General features: G+C 41.0%; 1 protein-coding gene across 3 annotated transcripts in view; it reads left to right on the top strand.

Annotated features, from left to right (window-relative positions):
- Positions 1-226: 226 nt before the first annotated feature.
- The window catches only part of Stambpl1 (STAM binding protein like 1), a 45,621-nt gene continuing 29,491 nt past the window's right edge, over positions 227-16,356 (top strand). The window contains exon 1 of one of the 3 annotated variants that reach the window (XM_029472566.1): positions 227-606. The gene's annotated coding sequence lies outside the window, so the exon portion shown is untranslated. Of the gene's footprint in view, positions 607-699; positions 955-16,356 lie in introns of those variants that run through there. The other 2 variants (XM_029472567.1, XM_029472568.1) reach the window with 2 other exon arrangements.

A 16,356-nucleotide genomic window follows, 5' to 3' on the forward strand; every position in this document is an offset into this window, starting at 1 on the left:
CCATTTCTCCAGCTTCTAGGCCAAGTTGATGATTCACTGGGCTGTCCAGGTGGTCCAACCTAGGTAGCCCGGGGGTTAAATCACAGGCAGCCATTTCCATCTGGCCATAGGCCCTCCGCAGGGACCCGCCACCCCAGAGGTTTTTCTGCAGCACGTGGGAGGCTGTGGCTACAGAGGGGGCGGAGGCAGAGGCGGAGGCCGCACCCAGGGGCCGGGGAAGGGGGAGGGGGGCGGACCATCGCTGTGACAGTTTCATTCCCTACGTTGCTGCGGCAGAGAGCACCGCCACAGATTCAGAGGCCATTGGCCTGTGCATTGGTTTGCGAGGGAGCTGGGGCTGTCCCGCCAGACAGAAGAGAGAGTCCAAGCCACGGAAGGCATCAGAGCTCGACCGACCAAGAGCAAAGAGAACCCAGAGGCCCGGACTAGACCAGCCTGGGAGCGACTCACAGCCTGGTGCCACCGTCACCAAGCGCCGGTGCCTTGCGGAGCAGCCGCCGCCGCCCGGGCTGCAGAGGCCACACGGATGCCCGAGCCACGCGGCCCGCGCAGGGACAGCCGTCGCAGTCGTCATCCCACACAAGCTCCGGACGCGCACGACTGCTGGTGAGTGGCCGCACACGTGTGCCCGCTGGCCCCGGGGTGCGTGGTGATGACGAGTGGCTTCCTGTCGCCCTGCGGTCCCCGCCCCCACGCGCCCCTATCCCGCTCTAGGCTTAGCTTCTTTTCGCCCAGGAAGGCGGAGGCTGTGGTTCCTGGTCTCTTGGCCCTGGGGCGGTGACCTGGACCCGGCTGCGCGTGCTTTTCTGGTTCATACTTGGAATGCATCCTTGCAGATGATGTCAGGATCCCGAGAGCCCACCTCACTGGTTTTGCGTGGGGCTCCACGTCGGCTGCGCGGGATGTCAAGGAGGGAGGGGCGAGAAACTGGTAAAAGCACCTTCATACTAGAGGGTAAGGGGAGGAAAGGACTTTCTAGATGTTGCATTGATGCCCTTTAGCCTCGTGAGACATATGCTCTTACTGGAATAACTTGATTGCTCTCTGGAAGCCTCAAGGGAAATGCACAAAAAAGATGCAATGCTATTAAAACATAATTTTCCAGAACTCGTCGAAACAACTGCTGACAGTCTAGAGTCCGAAGTGCTGTGGTTAATTGAAATGTAAAAGAAAAAGAAAAAAAAATGAAGGAGTAATTCAAGAAACAAAATCTAATTTAGAGGATTGGGGAAAAAAAAATCTCTAGGTTGTGTGAGGGGGAGGGGCCTGTCTGCCTTCCCGAAATGAGTGTTTGGTCACTAGTAAACCCTGGTGAGCACGCTGCTTTCCAGACATCCTGCTAGCCATGAAAATTAAACGAAGTCTTGAGTTTCAAGAGTGTTTCCAGAAATAAGGTTAATCTGAGCTTCTGTCAAGGTCAATACTGACTCCTGAGAGCAGACAAAAATTAACACTTAAATGTTTGACTTCCGGTTTCAATTTGTAAGCAGTACTTGTTTCCAGGCCTGTTTCAATGGGCAGTTTTTTGTATTTCTGACAGACGCTAATTTGAATTTTATAAATGTACTCTGTAACTAGACTCTGCTGGGCATTGTTTAAATCCACTGTAAATATGTGTTCATTTTAAACATTTTAATGTCTGAGCAGTAGACTGTGGTTCTCAACCTTCCTAATTCTGAGACACTTTAATGCGGTTCCTCGTGTTATTGTGACCCTCCCCCAACCATAAAATTATTTTTGTTGCTACTTCAAAGTTGTAATTTTGCTACTGTTGTAAATTGTAGTGCAAATATCAGTGTTTTCTGATGGTCTTAGGGGACGCCTGTGGAAAGGTCAAAAGGTCATTAGACCTGCAAACCGGTAGCGACCCACAGGTTGAGAACCTCTGGGTCAGAGCCGTTTTATTCCAAGGTGAGGGATGGTATTGGGATCATCCAGGAAAATTAACTGGATGTAAGTCGTCTGTTCCATTCACCAGTAGCTCATGGAAACCCACTGCTGAGTACATCTCAACCGCAGTGCGTGCATCAGCTGTTTCTTATGAATTTTAAGAAGAATTTTATTTTGTTTCCTTAAGTAAAATATGCATCTATAAAGGCAGATTCTAAGTCCTTTATCCATTTCTAAGACGTAGCGTGGCTTGGAGAGAGTAGTGAGGGGCCTGGTGCTCTGTGGGTGTGCTCAGCCACAGCACGTATGCTGAATGGTGTCTTTAGGGTTGGTTGCTGAAATGGTTGGTAAAAAGTTAAAGAATTGTGAGTAATTGTCAATAATATCGAACACTTTCTCCTTTCAGTTGGTTGAGACCCTTACTTTCAGGATTCTTCTCAGGTCTGCTTTGAAGAACAGAACAATCTAGGGAAGAAAATAAGAAAAGACTGATCATGCGCAAACTAACATTTTAACGCACAACGAAAATCAGCATTTTTGGTACATGTAGATCACTATACTGTTCTTATTAGCTCCCCACACCCCCTATCCCCTCACTCCTGTTCCCTTCCATCCCCATACTTCCCTTTCTGCCTCCAACCATGTAGATTACCACCCCTCCCCAGTCCCTCTTCCTCCTTCCTGTTAAATAGACAAATAGACTTTTTCTCCCTCTTGGGTCTGCTTTTTACTTTCATATCCCCCATCCCCCCTCTCTCTACACACACACACACACACACACACACACACACACACAAACTGGACTCTGGAATCTGCACACAAGAGAAAATGTGCTGTTTGTCTTTCTGAGTCTAGCTCATTTCATTTAATACAGCCACCCATTTATTTTATTGTTATAATTTCATATCTATAGCTGAATAAAAATAACACTGTAGGTTCACTTATATACTTATGCATGGATGGACATCTAGGCTGATAATTATTACTCAAAATTATGAGAGGAAATCATGTAGATGGCCCCGAGTCTATGTCAAGTACTCTCTTAGACATTGTTTTAGACAAGGTAGGGATATTTTTCATGTATTTATTTAGTGTGTGTGTGCCCATTAAGAGGACAGCTTTGGGGGCTGGTTTCCTTCTTCCACCACCTGGATCCTGTGTATTCGACTCAGGACCTCAAGCTTGCTTCAAGTACTTCTACACACTGGTACATCTCAAGCCATGCCAGCTGACTTTTCCATCAACCTACGGGGTGTCTGTGTGTTTCTGTTTAATGCAGTAATTTTTTCTTGACCTCCTTAAGGACTTATAAGTTATTTCTGTTGAAACTATAAGAAATGACTCATAATTACTGTTGAAAATACCAGAGCCAGGTTTCCATCCCTTAGGGCTGATAGGTTTCAGCTGTTCAATAAATACTTGGCAAATGAGTAACAGATTCTAAAATGTCTTTGTCTTACCAACCTAACTTACGTCGACTCTTCTGGTATTGATTTTTCTTTTGGACGTAACTTTATATAAACCACTAAACACTGCACCAAAGCAAAGCAGGGTTGAAAAAGATCAGCTTCCACAATGGAAGGACCAATAAGTATTGTTCTCAATATTCCTAATGACGCAACCCCTTAATACAGTTCCTCATGTTGTGATAACCCCCAACCATAAAGTTATTTCATTGCTACTTTATAACTGTAATTTTGCTACTATTGTGAATTGTAATATAAACATTTGATATGTAGAATATCTGATATGTGACCCTGGTAAGGATTGTTCAGTCCCAAAGGAGTCAAGACCCACATGTTTAAAACAACCTAAAACACCATATTGGTACCTGTTGATCTCCCAGCTCCCTGAATGTGTAAACTCTCCTATTGGACTGTGTCCTGTTGAACTATGCCCTATTGGGGGCATATTCAGAAATCCTGAGCTGACCTCACAGAGTTCCATTCTTGAATAATCTGGATGGAACTACATCTGGATGTGGCTTTTGTCAGAGATTATTTGCATTTCTAAGCAAATCCACTGAATGGCTAGAACAGTCCTTCCTCTCTTTAGACCAAGTAGAGTGGCCAGTTTATTTGGCAAGCGGATCAGTTTCCAAAGCACACATCTTTTTATTCTCTTTCTAATTTTTAAATTAAGTCCGTGTTATCTTTGACTATTGAAGCGCTTGACTTAGAGACATTAATTCAGATGGGTGGCTCTTTCATAACCCTTATTTATGAAAAACGGTCCTTTCATCCAAACACCAGAAGTCCTATGGTTCCCTTTGGTACTCTTTTGGAATGTTAGAAGTTTCTTTTCCTGTTGCTGCAGTTCTGACTTTCCATTAGTAATCACTAACAATTCTCTCTGTGATTCCGGATCTAATTTCAGGATGGAAGTTAGAAAGCTACCAGAATTGGCCTAGATAATAGTACTGTGTCGTTTAACAATAATGCAAAAATTACTTCCTGTGTTTTCCCTTTATGTATTTCTCTGAAGAGGCTTCTCTCATTCTGGATAAAAATGAACCCCATCCTAAAATCAATATGCAAAAATAAAATTGCTTTTCATAGTTTTGAAGTAACACAGCACTGCTATTCTCTGCATAATGAAATACGGTTTGTTTGTTTGTTTGTTTGTTTGTTTTTATCAGTAGCTCTTTGTTATAAATGGGCTTCTGCAAACTTCCATGATTTCTCATGCCCCTTGTAAACCAGGTGCTGGGACTTAAACTTATGGGTTAGACAATAGCAGGTTCCTTGACAGAAATAAGTGGTGGAGGCATGTTTCTATAAGTGCATGCGTTCTGGCAATGGCAGGAGTGGGTTAGAAAAGGAAAGAGGATGTAGTGATCTGGTGTTTGGCAACGACAACCTGGCCCAAGATCCTTGGGACACCAAGATAAAGACAACTTCAGATGTCAGGATTCCTTATGTGAAGTGGCATAAAAAATAATCAGGCATCACCAGTCGATCTCAGCATCCTTTTCTGCTGAGCTTTCTAGTACTTCAGAACCTTGCAAAGCTTGGGAAGTATTTAACAATAGCTTTTGGTTGCTGGCCATGATATCTCAAGGATGGTGGGTTGGTTAGAAACATGAGTTCATTTTTCTATTTATTAGTTGTGTCGTTGGTAAGTTACTGACTTCTTTGAGGCTTAGTTTCCTCATCTTTCAATGGGGTGTCTAATTTCTATCTCCTAAGAGTTGAATTGGAATACATGAATAAGTAGGTGTGTAAATACGCGGGGTCTGTTACAAATGAGGAGCCATGTGTGCTTGTTACTTTTAATATTCATAAAGCACCTGTTTGTAGTAGAGACCTTTTTTGAATATTTAAAAAGTAAAGTACAAAGGAGCCAAGGTATAGTGTTAAGTGCCATAAACTAGTTGGTGACAGAGCTGGAGTCAATCTGAGACTCTGCTTCCAACACCTGCTTTCTTTCTGTGTGTGTGTGTTCCCTGTCCCCCATACTGCATATTGACTATAGAGATACTGACAAATGCAGTGTGTGTGGTTCTGTCCCAGTTCAAACATAGACTCTGAATCTCCCACTTAGAATTGGTACCCAGGTTATTGTACCTTTTGGAGGACAATTTTTCCTTGATGTTTAGTATTTGCTAAATGTTGTCTTCATAAAACCATTGATGGAAACTCTATGGAATCTATAAGAATAACCATAGTAATGGGGGACATGGGGTCTGAACTAGCCAACTTCTGTGACTAAGCAAGGCCTCAAGTGGAGGGGTTGGAACACTACTCCAGCCACAAAACCTTTGACCTACAGACCATCGGCCTTCAAAGTGTGGTGGGACAAGAGGCCAAGTCATCATCAGAGACCAGAGAAACTTTATCCAGCAACTAATGGGAGCATATGTAAAGTCCCACAGTCAAACATTAGGCAGAGCTGAAGGAGTTCTATGGAGAAGAAAGGAAGGATTGGAGGAAGCAGAGGGGTCATGGACACACCAGGGCCCACAGAATCAACTGATCAGGACTCATGGGATCTTGCAGAGATAAGGAAGCCTGTAGGGGGTCTGACCTAGGTCCTCTGCATATATGTTATGGTTGAGTAGCTTTGTGTTCTTGTGGAAATCCTAGTGGGGGTGGGGTCTTTGCCTGACTCTCTTGCTTACTCATGGGATTCCTTTCCGACTACTGGGTTCCCTTTTCCAGCCTTAATGTGATGCTATGTGCCTGGTCTTACTTTAGTTAGTCAGTTGTGCTGTGTTTGGTTGATGTCCCTGGGAGGCCTGCTTTTCCCTGGGGGTTGGGGGAGTGGATCTGGGAAAGAGAGGAGGTGATGCGTGGCAGGAAAGACTGTGGTGAGTGGAGAGGAAACTGGAGTTGGGATATAAAATTTTTAAAGAGAATTATTCTAATACACACACACACACATACACACACACACACACATGTATGTGCACATGCTGGCCTTGAGTCCATATGTGGAAATCAGAAAATAACTTTTAGAAGTTGGTTCTTTTTTTCCACCCTCTGGATTTTGGGGATCAAATGTAAGTTAGTAGATGTAGTAGCAAATACTTTTATCAACTGGGCCCTCTCACTGGTTCTCATTTGTGTTTTTATGTTTGCTTTAAAATGAGTTCCTTTTTACTTTTCTGCTCGGTGCAGTTGGCATACACAACACATGCCTTCATACTCAGTGGCTATGCCTGAGATAGGAAGGTCACTCTTGAAAAGTGCAGCTGGTCCTGAGTCCAGTATTTTTGGCTGTCAGTATTCTGAGGACCTCTGTGACATCTACCTCTCTCCGTGGTCCAGAGTCTCAGACGCTTCCAATTCTCCAAGCACAGTGCAGTGATGAATGTATTTCCATTTTTTTATTTAGCTCATTCAGAAAGTTCTGGAGAATGCGGGCAAAGTAAATTCTAGCTGTTCTTTGGCTTCCTTAAGTAGCTGCATCTAGTTCTCAGAGTCCAGACTTTAATTGTTGGTGGGGAGCTCCTTGGGGTGGTGAGATGTGCGAGCTGTCAGCTCCTTCAGATCTTGTCTAGGTGGGTCTCATCTGCCATCACTGACTTAAGCACTTTCACAACATTGCATCAGACCTTGTAAGTTTTGTTCTTGTAAGTAACTTTGAGAAGTCTTAGCTAATATGCAGTCTTCAGTTTGTTTTTGTTTTAGTTCTGGGATTGAACTCAGGGACTCGTGTATTAAGCACAGACTTGATTGCCTGAGTTCTAAACGTCCAGTCTTGATATTGTGTCTCACTAAAGCAGGTGTAAGTTTTTCCTGGTTTTGGATAAAGCTTCTTAATAAACGACAAATTATATTATTGAAGATATTTTAAACATCACCCCATCCTTTGATTTAGATATTTCTCCCTGTAAGCAGACTTTCATTCCTTCTTAAAGAAACCCTTCAATGTCTTCAGGTTTAGCGTGACTACAGATGACAGAACTCGAAAGTTGGTGAATCTTGGTGTTTTGGTTTTTAAACATTTGCCATAACTAATGCTTTAATGACATCTCAGTTGAGCCAGAGATTTGGCAAAGGTTTCCTATGAGAGGCACCTTTAAGTGAGCCACCACCAATCAGTCACGTTGGTGCTTTGTCTTGGTGATTCATTGGGTTAATTTGGAAACAGAATGTCAGGATGACTTGTTTTGACCCTTTCTGGCTCCATGTGTGCTGACTTCCTGTTTTTGCATTTGCCTATGTTCAAAAAGAAGCCCTGGTACCCGTCCCTTTTAGAACACTGAATCTCAAGCTCAAAATGGCTGAACAGTAATCAGCCAGACACCTCTAATTAAAACCAGAAGGAAAACTACATTTAGTAATAGGACTATGGTTGAATTGCTCTAATCTACTGAACCCATGATTTCATGGGCAGGATATTACTCTGTGTCCTACCAGTCCTATCCCTTAACACTATTACTGTTCATTTCTGTGAAATCTAAAGAACTCCTCCTTGTTTAGGGGTTCCTGCTTTGGTATAATTGTGGATTGATTCTAGTTCTTTTTTTTTTTTTCCTGTCTGTTTTGTCCTCATAGGATTGTTTTTAAATTGTCCCATAAAATGTTTCTGTAGCTATAAAAGTTTGAAGGCAGGAGATGGAATGGGATAGGACAGGCCTGGAAAGCACACTGCTTGTATGGGCATTCTGTATAGGAAATCCTGCTCACTGCATTGATACAAAACTCAAGTGTGTAAAGAAAATGAAAGTTAACATGGAATCAGGTTGATACAGAACTTTGCTTTTCCAATTAGCAAAAAATTTAAGATGTAGTTAATTGTCAAAAGGGATATAAGTGACTGTCATGTTTTCTAATGACAGATGTAGTCAAGTTTCTTTCATCAGGTATTGAATGACTTAGAAAGGTGAACATCAAGTTAGTCCAAACAATGTCTTCCATCCTACCTACACAGTTTTCTCGGTCAGAGGGTTGGGGTGGACTCTGGCAGCCTCTGTCTAAGTCTTTGCAGGAGGTGTGGATGCAGGTGGTTAGTCAAACATGCTTAGAGAAATACAACAAGCAACTTAGTCTAATTCCATATCCAGATATCTAGTTCTGTTTTGATTTTTGAGCATGTATTCCTTCTGACCTACAAACACATTTTCATGTCATCACAAACCGGAATACTACCCTGAGGGCTGCCTTGGCATTCTTAGAATGGAATGGATGATGCCTTTCATGTTCTTGGTGTAATGCCTGATTTGGGGGATTTTATTGCTGTTCTGTTGTATTGTGCTCAGAACCGTCAGTGTTAGCAGGAGTTTGTAGAGATAATGTCAAATGTCCTTCTGAATGCCCAGCGTTTGGAGATAGGTTTGATCAAAGAAAGGCTGCAGAAAATGTAGTAAGCAGTCTAATAAATAATGCACATGATAGAAGAGGGTCAGACCAAGAGGGCCCTCAAGAGCTGGCCAAGATGCTTGAATCTTCTCTGGTTGACACAACTGCACAGTTTTGAACAGGGGATGAGCATAACATGATGCAAATAAGTATATTCCTCAGCTTGAGCCATGTAGTATTTCATTTAGAAACAGAGAAATCAGTTGAGCAAAATATAGGCTTGCCACCATAAAGACAAATGGGTAAGGACTTAGGGATCTGAATTTAGTAGCACCATCTGTAAAGATCTTGCAATAGGGTTCTCGCTCCATCTCTGTGTTCACAAATGTCCACAGCAAGGAAATGGCTCTGTCAGGCAATTGGATGTCATGATACGTGATGTGTAACGCTAACATCTCTCTGCTTGCTCATCTTGCACATAGAGAGACTGACTAGCCAAGAAGTCAAGTCTTAAGCAACCCACTCCTAAAGGCTTAGAAAATATATAATTTTTCAGTCATAAACTGATGCATACTTATAGTAATTGATACAGAAAATGAACTGAGAAGTCTCCTGTGAACCAATTCTTGAGAAAAAAAAATTTAGAAAAATTCAGCTGTGTACCAGATACTTTAATTCTCAATGCCAATACAAAGTAAATACATATGCATCCATACTATGAGCGTGATGTCTTCCCGTGAGTGCTTTCCAATAATTGCTATTTTTGCTAGATGCTCTAACTTGGACAGTTCCATGATTCAGGATGCAAGTATTTAAGTCTTTTTAAGGGATCCATCTGTCAAATTCTCTTAAATAATTCTCTTCTGATGATGATTATTTCAAAATTTTAATATGTTTAAAATATGCTGCTGCTGTTTGTGTGTGGGTATGGTATATATACATATACATATATATATATGTATGTATATGTATGTGTGTATACATATATGTGTGTGTATATATATATTATATATTTGTGTGTGTGGTATGGTATATGTATATGTGTGTATGATATATATCATTTATATATCATATATATCATATATACATCATATATATCAATGTGTGTGTGGGTGTGTGTGTTTATGTAGGCAAGGAATCTAAAAAACCCACAATTTCAAATTAGAAGTGCTTGTTCAACAGGAAAATATGTTCTTCAGAATCTTCCCTCCTGAGTCTGATCAGTTATGTAAATTTTATCAGTCAGGTAAGTGAAATTACTGAGTTTAAATTTGCGATTTTGTTTTGGTTCATTTTTCTGGTGCCAGAGCACACATTCCTTTTGACCTGCATATCCATTTTCACATAATCACAAACTGGAATGCAACCCTCAGGGCTGCCTTGGAGTTCTTAGAATGGAATAGTGTGATACCCTTCACTGTCTTATTAAAAACTGATTTGGGGGAGTTTTATTGTTGTTGCATTGTGTTCAGAAACAAACCCTCAGTGTTAGCAGGAGTTTGTAGAAACAATGTTAAGTATCTTTCTGGCTAAACACTTAACTACCGACTCTAGCCCTGTGTTGAAATTCAGTTGTTTGTTTGTTTGTTTGTTTGTTTTTGTTTTAGTTTTTTTAGTTACTATGGAGCTTAAGCACTTTTTTCACATCACACACAGCTGTAAATATTTATCTAAAACTTGTTCCTGTCACTTGCTCATCTTCATCCAAGTTTGTCTCTTTTACTACTGATTTGCAAATGTTTCATCTGATGTCGTGGTAATGGATATCTTATAGGGGTTGCAACTAATGCAGATATTACTTTACTTTGTTAATATTGCTGACATTCAAGGATGCTATTTAAACACTTGAAAAATACTTCACTTTAGTACAAACTGAAGCCAGATGAGAAATGGCAGCGTGATGGGCGTGGCATCCTAGAACTAACTGAAGAGCCACCGGCCTTTGACAGCTGCTGGGAGAGGGAGAGGCAGCTTTCTTAAATGAAGGGACTCCACCTGCTAGGTCAACCACACTCAGGGCGGCCCCACCCCTAAGAGTAGTAAGTAAGGCAACACAAACCTGGCTCCATGGGGGTTGGGGGTGGGGGTGGGGCTTGTCACTTAAGAAGTTGTGTGGGGAAAGTGACTAAGTGGTTATGGTAGGAATTTAAGTGGTGAATAAGATCAAAACATATTAGATGAAATTCTCAAAGGATTAATACAAATATTATATAGTTGCAAATTTATGTACAAATAGAACATTTCTTTTAAAACTAATGGCAGGTTGCCAAATGATTGTAGAAGCAGCATACAAGATTTCTCCTCTTCATTTACAGTGATTCTCTAAATATTAACAGTGATAGAAGTCATGGTGCTGCTGTCTAATCTTTGACTTGTTTCAGATGTTACCCAAGCCCTTCTCCTGGTAGAGGAACCAGTCCAAGACCGCACATTACACTTAGTCGTCTTATCTCCTCGTGGTCTTCAAATCTTGAATCATTCCTCAGTCCTTCCAGCTTTCAGGATTTTTTGGCTTTTAAGAGCATTTGTGAGGGCTTTTGGTTTTTTGGTTTGCTTTTGGTTGGGTTTTTAGTTTGGTTTGGTTTGGTTTGGTTTGGTTTGTTGTTCTTGTTTGATTGATTGATTGATTGATTGATTGTTTTGGAAACAATCCCTTGATTCTGGCTTATTTAGTGTTTATTCAGTTCTATGTAATCAACAGTGTAAACTGGTGGTGATGAAAGCATCCGGCCTGAAGCAGAGATGCTGACACCATCACTGGGAGGGTAGGGGGGAAGGAGAAGTGTAGACTGGTGTCGGGTGGTACATACGCATTGACTTTGCATGATGAATGTCAGTAACTGAAGATGCTGGTATGTGGAGTGAGGGAGTGAATAAAGACTAGTAAAGAGGCTCCTGGCTCAGAATGACCTTTGCATCGCTAGCTACACTTTGTCCCTTTTCATTCATGACATCGAGTCCTTGTGTTTCAGATACCGGTGACTGAGAAGAGAGAACATGAGTATAATACAATATTTTGAGAGAGCAATTCCATACTCATGAATCTCTTTTCAATTTATTTTACAGTTCATTATTTGAGAATTTCATACAATGTATGTTGGTTGTATTCACCCCTCCCCAACTCCTCCCAAAGGCACCCTACCCTACTCTATCCTACCGAGTTTGTGTCCTCATTAAATCTGTTATATATTGTTATAATTGTTCTATTTTGTCATTAGGTATTATAAATCTTTTATGTGTCTAACTTATAAGTGATACTGTCTTATATACATTCCTAGGGAGGGAAACTGTTTGTAAAATTTTGTGGTATCTGTGGTTTTAGGTATCCACTGAGGGGGTCTTAAAACATAGACTTTATAAGTAAGATATTATATTTATAACTATGATATTAATAATAACAATCCATTAAAGAGCTTTAAGCAAAGAAATGGCAATGTCCAAGTCAGTGTTAACAGACCACAACGTATGTCACATAAGAGTTAATCAGAAGCCAGGCAGTGGTGGCGCACGCCTTTAATCCCAGTACTTGAGAGGCAGAGGCAGGCGGATTTCTGTGTTCAAGGCCAGCCTGGTTACAGAGTGAGTTCCAGGACAGCCAGGACTACAGAGAAACACTGTCTCGAAAAACCAAACCAAACCAAACCAAACCAAACCAAACCAAACCAAACCAAACCAAACCAAACCAAACCAACCAAACAAACAAAACATTTGAAATGTAAATAAAGAAAATATCTAATAAAAAATGTGAGAAAAAAAGAGTTAATCAGAGTGAAATGAGGTAGGAATATATAGATCTAGTACAAAATCTCTTCTAGCAATATGGACAGATAAAGTGGCAGGTATTAAGGGGCCTCTTGACAAGATAGAAGATGCAGGCTTGAGAGACATTTTGGAGAGCAAACTAAATCTACAGATGTAGTTGTTAGGTGGGCTGAGAGTTGGGGCTGGGTGCTGTGTGATTGGTTGGATATTGGTAAGGAACACTTCCAATTACCATCTCTGCTGCCACTTACAACATCTTTATTTATGTTTTTGCATCTCATTATATTTGGGTTAATTGTAAATTCTATGAGTATCCTTCAGAATGTCCCCCAAAACTATATTTCATTTATTGTCTTTAGTCCAGAACTGGGCTACTTCCTTCCACAGTAATACACTTGTCTCCTGTCTGAGACACCAGATCTTATCTTCTTCAAACTTTATCCATCACAGCCAGATAAGTTCAAGCTTGTAAATATGTACTAAATGCCTTATTTGGACAGATCACCTTATTACCAGGATTGAGAATTAAACAAAAAGTTAAATATACCTCAGAACACTCATTGTTCATTTCCCAATTATAATTTGAGGCAAGGAGAAGGATATTTTTGCTTAGGAAAACAAAATACAACCTGTACTTTGTGCCTTATGTTCTACTAATCTAGACATGGCCAAGACCTATTTATCCAAAAGTGTCTAACAATAAAGGTTTCTGAGTCTTAAACAAGGGGTAGACATAGTTTTAGGTTATCTTATAATTGATGAATTTGAAGATCTACCTTTGTCAGCTTTGTTTCCCTGACTGAAGTACCCAAGATAGACATAAGGAGTTGGCTCCATTACCCTGGAGTCTGTGAAAAGATGGAGGCTTGAGATAGGAAGCTAATGGTGGAGAATAACTGCTCAATTCTTAGATGGCAGGAAAAAGAAAAAGGGCACATGGAAAGGAGGAGAAAGAGAGAAAGAGAGAGAGAGAGAAAGAAAGAGAAACTGACTCCTTATAGGCATCCATTATCACCATCAAGGGATGGACATACAGACTTCACTTCTTTTCACCAGGCTGCTCCTCTTAGAGATTCCACAAGTTCTCAGAAGGGCTATCATCTATCTGGGAAGCAGTCCTTAACAAGGGACCCTTTGGCTACCATTGGATACCTGGTATATGCCAGCTATCTAATGCTGGCAGCTGAGGGAAAGACTTGGTGCTAGGATGCTTGCCTAGCAGATGAGAGGTCCTGGTCTCATCCTCTGCCTACAATTAATTAATCATGGTTAAGACCTGGCCCTCTCTCTCGGAGCTTCAGTCAACTCGGCAAGCAGAAAAATTATGTCATTTAAAAATGAGTCTGTTGAACTAAGAACCTTTGAATATTATTTTTTAAAGCCATTTGGGATAAATGAAAGCATATTACAGGATATGGTAAAAACGATTGACATATTTGAAGTGAAAATTTCTGGATTTTTTTTTAAAGGTTCACCAGCAGGACAGCAAAAATTATCCTGAAATTATGATTAGAAAAACACATTTGAGATCTAAGTAGCTTCTTGACCCCTTAAATTTATTTACTAAACAGCTTTATATTGCATATTAATTGACTTATATTTAAAAAGCTCAACATCTGACCTATTCAAGATAACAATGTTGCTTTTCTGCTAGTAAATCGGTTTATAAGTTTATGGAATGTCTGTTGGATACCACAACATTTAGAATTTTATCTTTAAAGGTAGTGGATACTTTGAATTGAGCTGTGTCCTGCAGAATAATTGTTCATTTAGGTGGCCAGGCACAGACACTGAATCAGTCTGTCTAAGGGAGAAAAATGTGAATAAATGTCCATTTTATGTCTCAGGCACAGAGACTGTGAATTGTATATTTGTGATTCTAGATGTCCCATTTCTACAGTCAGTTCCATTCTTCTCGCCTGAGGTTCATGGATTTGACCCTCCCCTGGATTTCACTGGTAACTCTATCTCTGTCTCTCTCTCTCTCTCTCTCTCTCTCTCTCTCTCTCTCTCTCTCTCTTTCTTTTCTTTCTTTTTTTTTAATAATTCCAAAATTTTTTGGTTTTTTTTATTTCATTTTTTTATTAGATATTTTCTTCATCTACATTTCAAATACTATCCCAAAAGTCCCCTATACCCTCCCACGGCCCTGCTCACCAACCCACCCACTCCTGCTTCCTGGCCCCAACATTCTCCTGTACTCCTGGCATATGATCTTCTCAAGACCAAGGGCCTCTCCTACTATTGATGGCCGACTAGGCCATCCTCTGCTACATATGCAACTAGAGACACACAGTTCTGGGGGGTACTGGTTAGTTCATATTGTTGATCCTCCTATAAGGTTGCTGACTCCTTTAGATCCTTGAGTATTTTCTCTAGCTCCTTCTTTAGGGGCCCTGTGTTCCATCCAATAGATGACTGTGAGCATCCACTTCTGTATTTGCCAGGCACTGGCATACCCTCACAAGAGAGAGCTATATCCGGATCCTGTCAGCAAAATCTTGCTGGCATATGCAATAGTGTCTGGGTTTGGTGGTTGTATAGGGGATGGACCCCGGATGGGGCAGTCTCTGGATGGTCCATTAATGAATGACTGGTGTCACTGCAGAACCATGCCTGAACTATAGGCTCCTCCCTTTGCGTCCTTTTTCCATCAAGGTTCAATTTATTGCCTCTTCTAGGAGCTTTTGTTTTCTCATGCATGGAATGGAGGGAAGGGTAGGGAAAGCTGTGCTGTATGTTTGTTAAGCATTACTTCACTCTAAGACAACTTGGAATTTGAACTCCAGTGTTCTGACTGTGGGTTACAAGTCTAGGGTGTGTCTGTTATCTGAGAGGCTGTCTTCACCACAGTCTGAGGTCAAGTGTGTTGATGTGTCCATTAGAGAAGAAAAGTCTGTATTAACAATACCTGTTACCACCGTGGCAGCCATTGTGCAGACAAATAATACTTTATTAGCATTTCCCATGTAAACTCAGCTTGGCTCTTACCCAGGAGACAAGAGAGCAGCGGCTCTCAACCTATGGATCACAGTCCCCACAGGGGTTACATATCAGATATCTGCATAGTATATACTTACATTGCAATTCCTAACAGTTGCAAAATTACAGTTATGAAGTATCAGCAAGAGTAATTCTATTGTTAGAGTCACCCCAACATGAGGAACTATATTAAAGGGTTGCAGCATTAGGAAGGCTGAGAACCACTGTATTAGAGGGAAAGAAGAGAGCACACCGTGTGTTTAAAGTAAAAATGGAATTCAGAATAGTCTTGATATAGTCATAGATGAATACTTGCTACAAATTCATATCCAGGCTGTAGTTTGTACTTATTACACAATTCATTAAGTAGTATGAAACAGGTTAAAAGAGAGAAAGGATTGAAATTAGTACTTTCAGTGAGATATTGGAAGTTTTTTTTTTTAAACCCACAACAGGTTAAAAGTCGTAAAGAAGGAAGCCTTGCTACTATCAATCAGATACTTAGAAGTGAAAATGAAATATCAAAAAATGGTTGATGTTTTTTCTCAGAAATACTAGATCTTACAAACACCACCACCACCATCATCTTCTTCTCCTTCTCCTCCTGCTCCTTCTCCTCCTCCTCCTCCTCCTCCTTCTTCTTCTTCTTCTTCTTCTTCTTCTTCTTCTTCTTCTTCTCCTTCTCCTCCTCCTCCTCCTCCTCCTTCTTCTTCTTCTTCTTCTTCTTCTTCTTCTTCTTCTTCTTCTTCTTCTCCTCCTCCTCCTCCTCCTCCTCCTCCTCCTCCTCCTTCTTCTTCTTCTGTATCGTGTCAACTCCGTAGTTAAGGACGCTTGCTGCTCTTGCAAAGGACCTGGGTCTGGTTTGTGTTTCCAACTGTCTGTAACTCCAGTTCCAGGTGACCTGACATGCTCTACTGACCCCCCTCATCAGGCACTGGGCATGCATGTGGTACACATACACACACATTCAGGCAAA

This window comes from Mus caroli, chromosome 19, assembly GCF_900094665.2.
Source record: "Mus caroli chromosome 19, CAROLI_EIJ_v1.1, whole genome shotgun sequence".
NCBI classification, from domain to species: domain Eukaryota; kingdom Metazoa; phylum Chordata; class Mammalia; order Rodentia; family Muridae; genus Mus; species Mus caroli.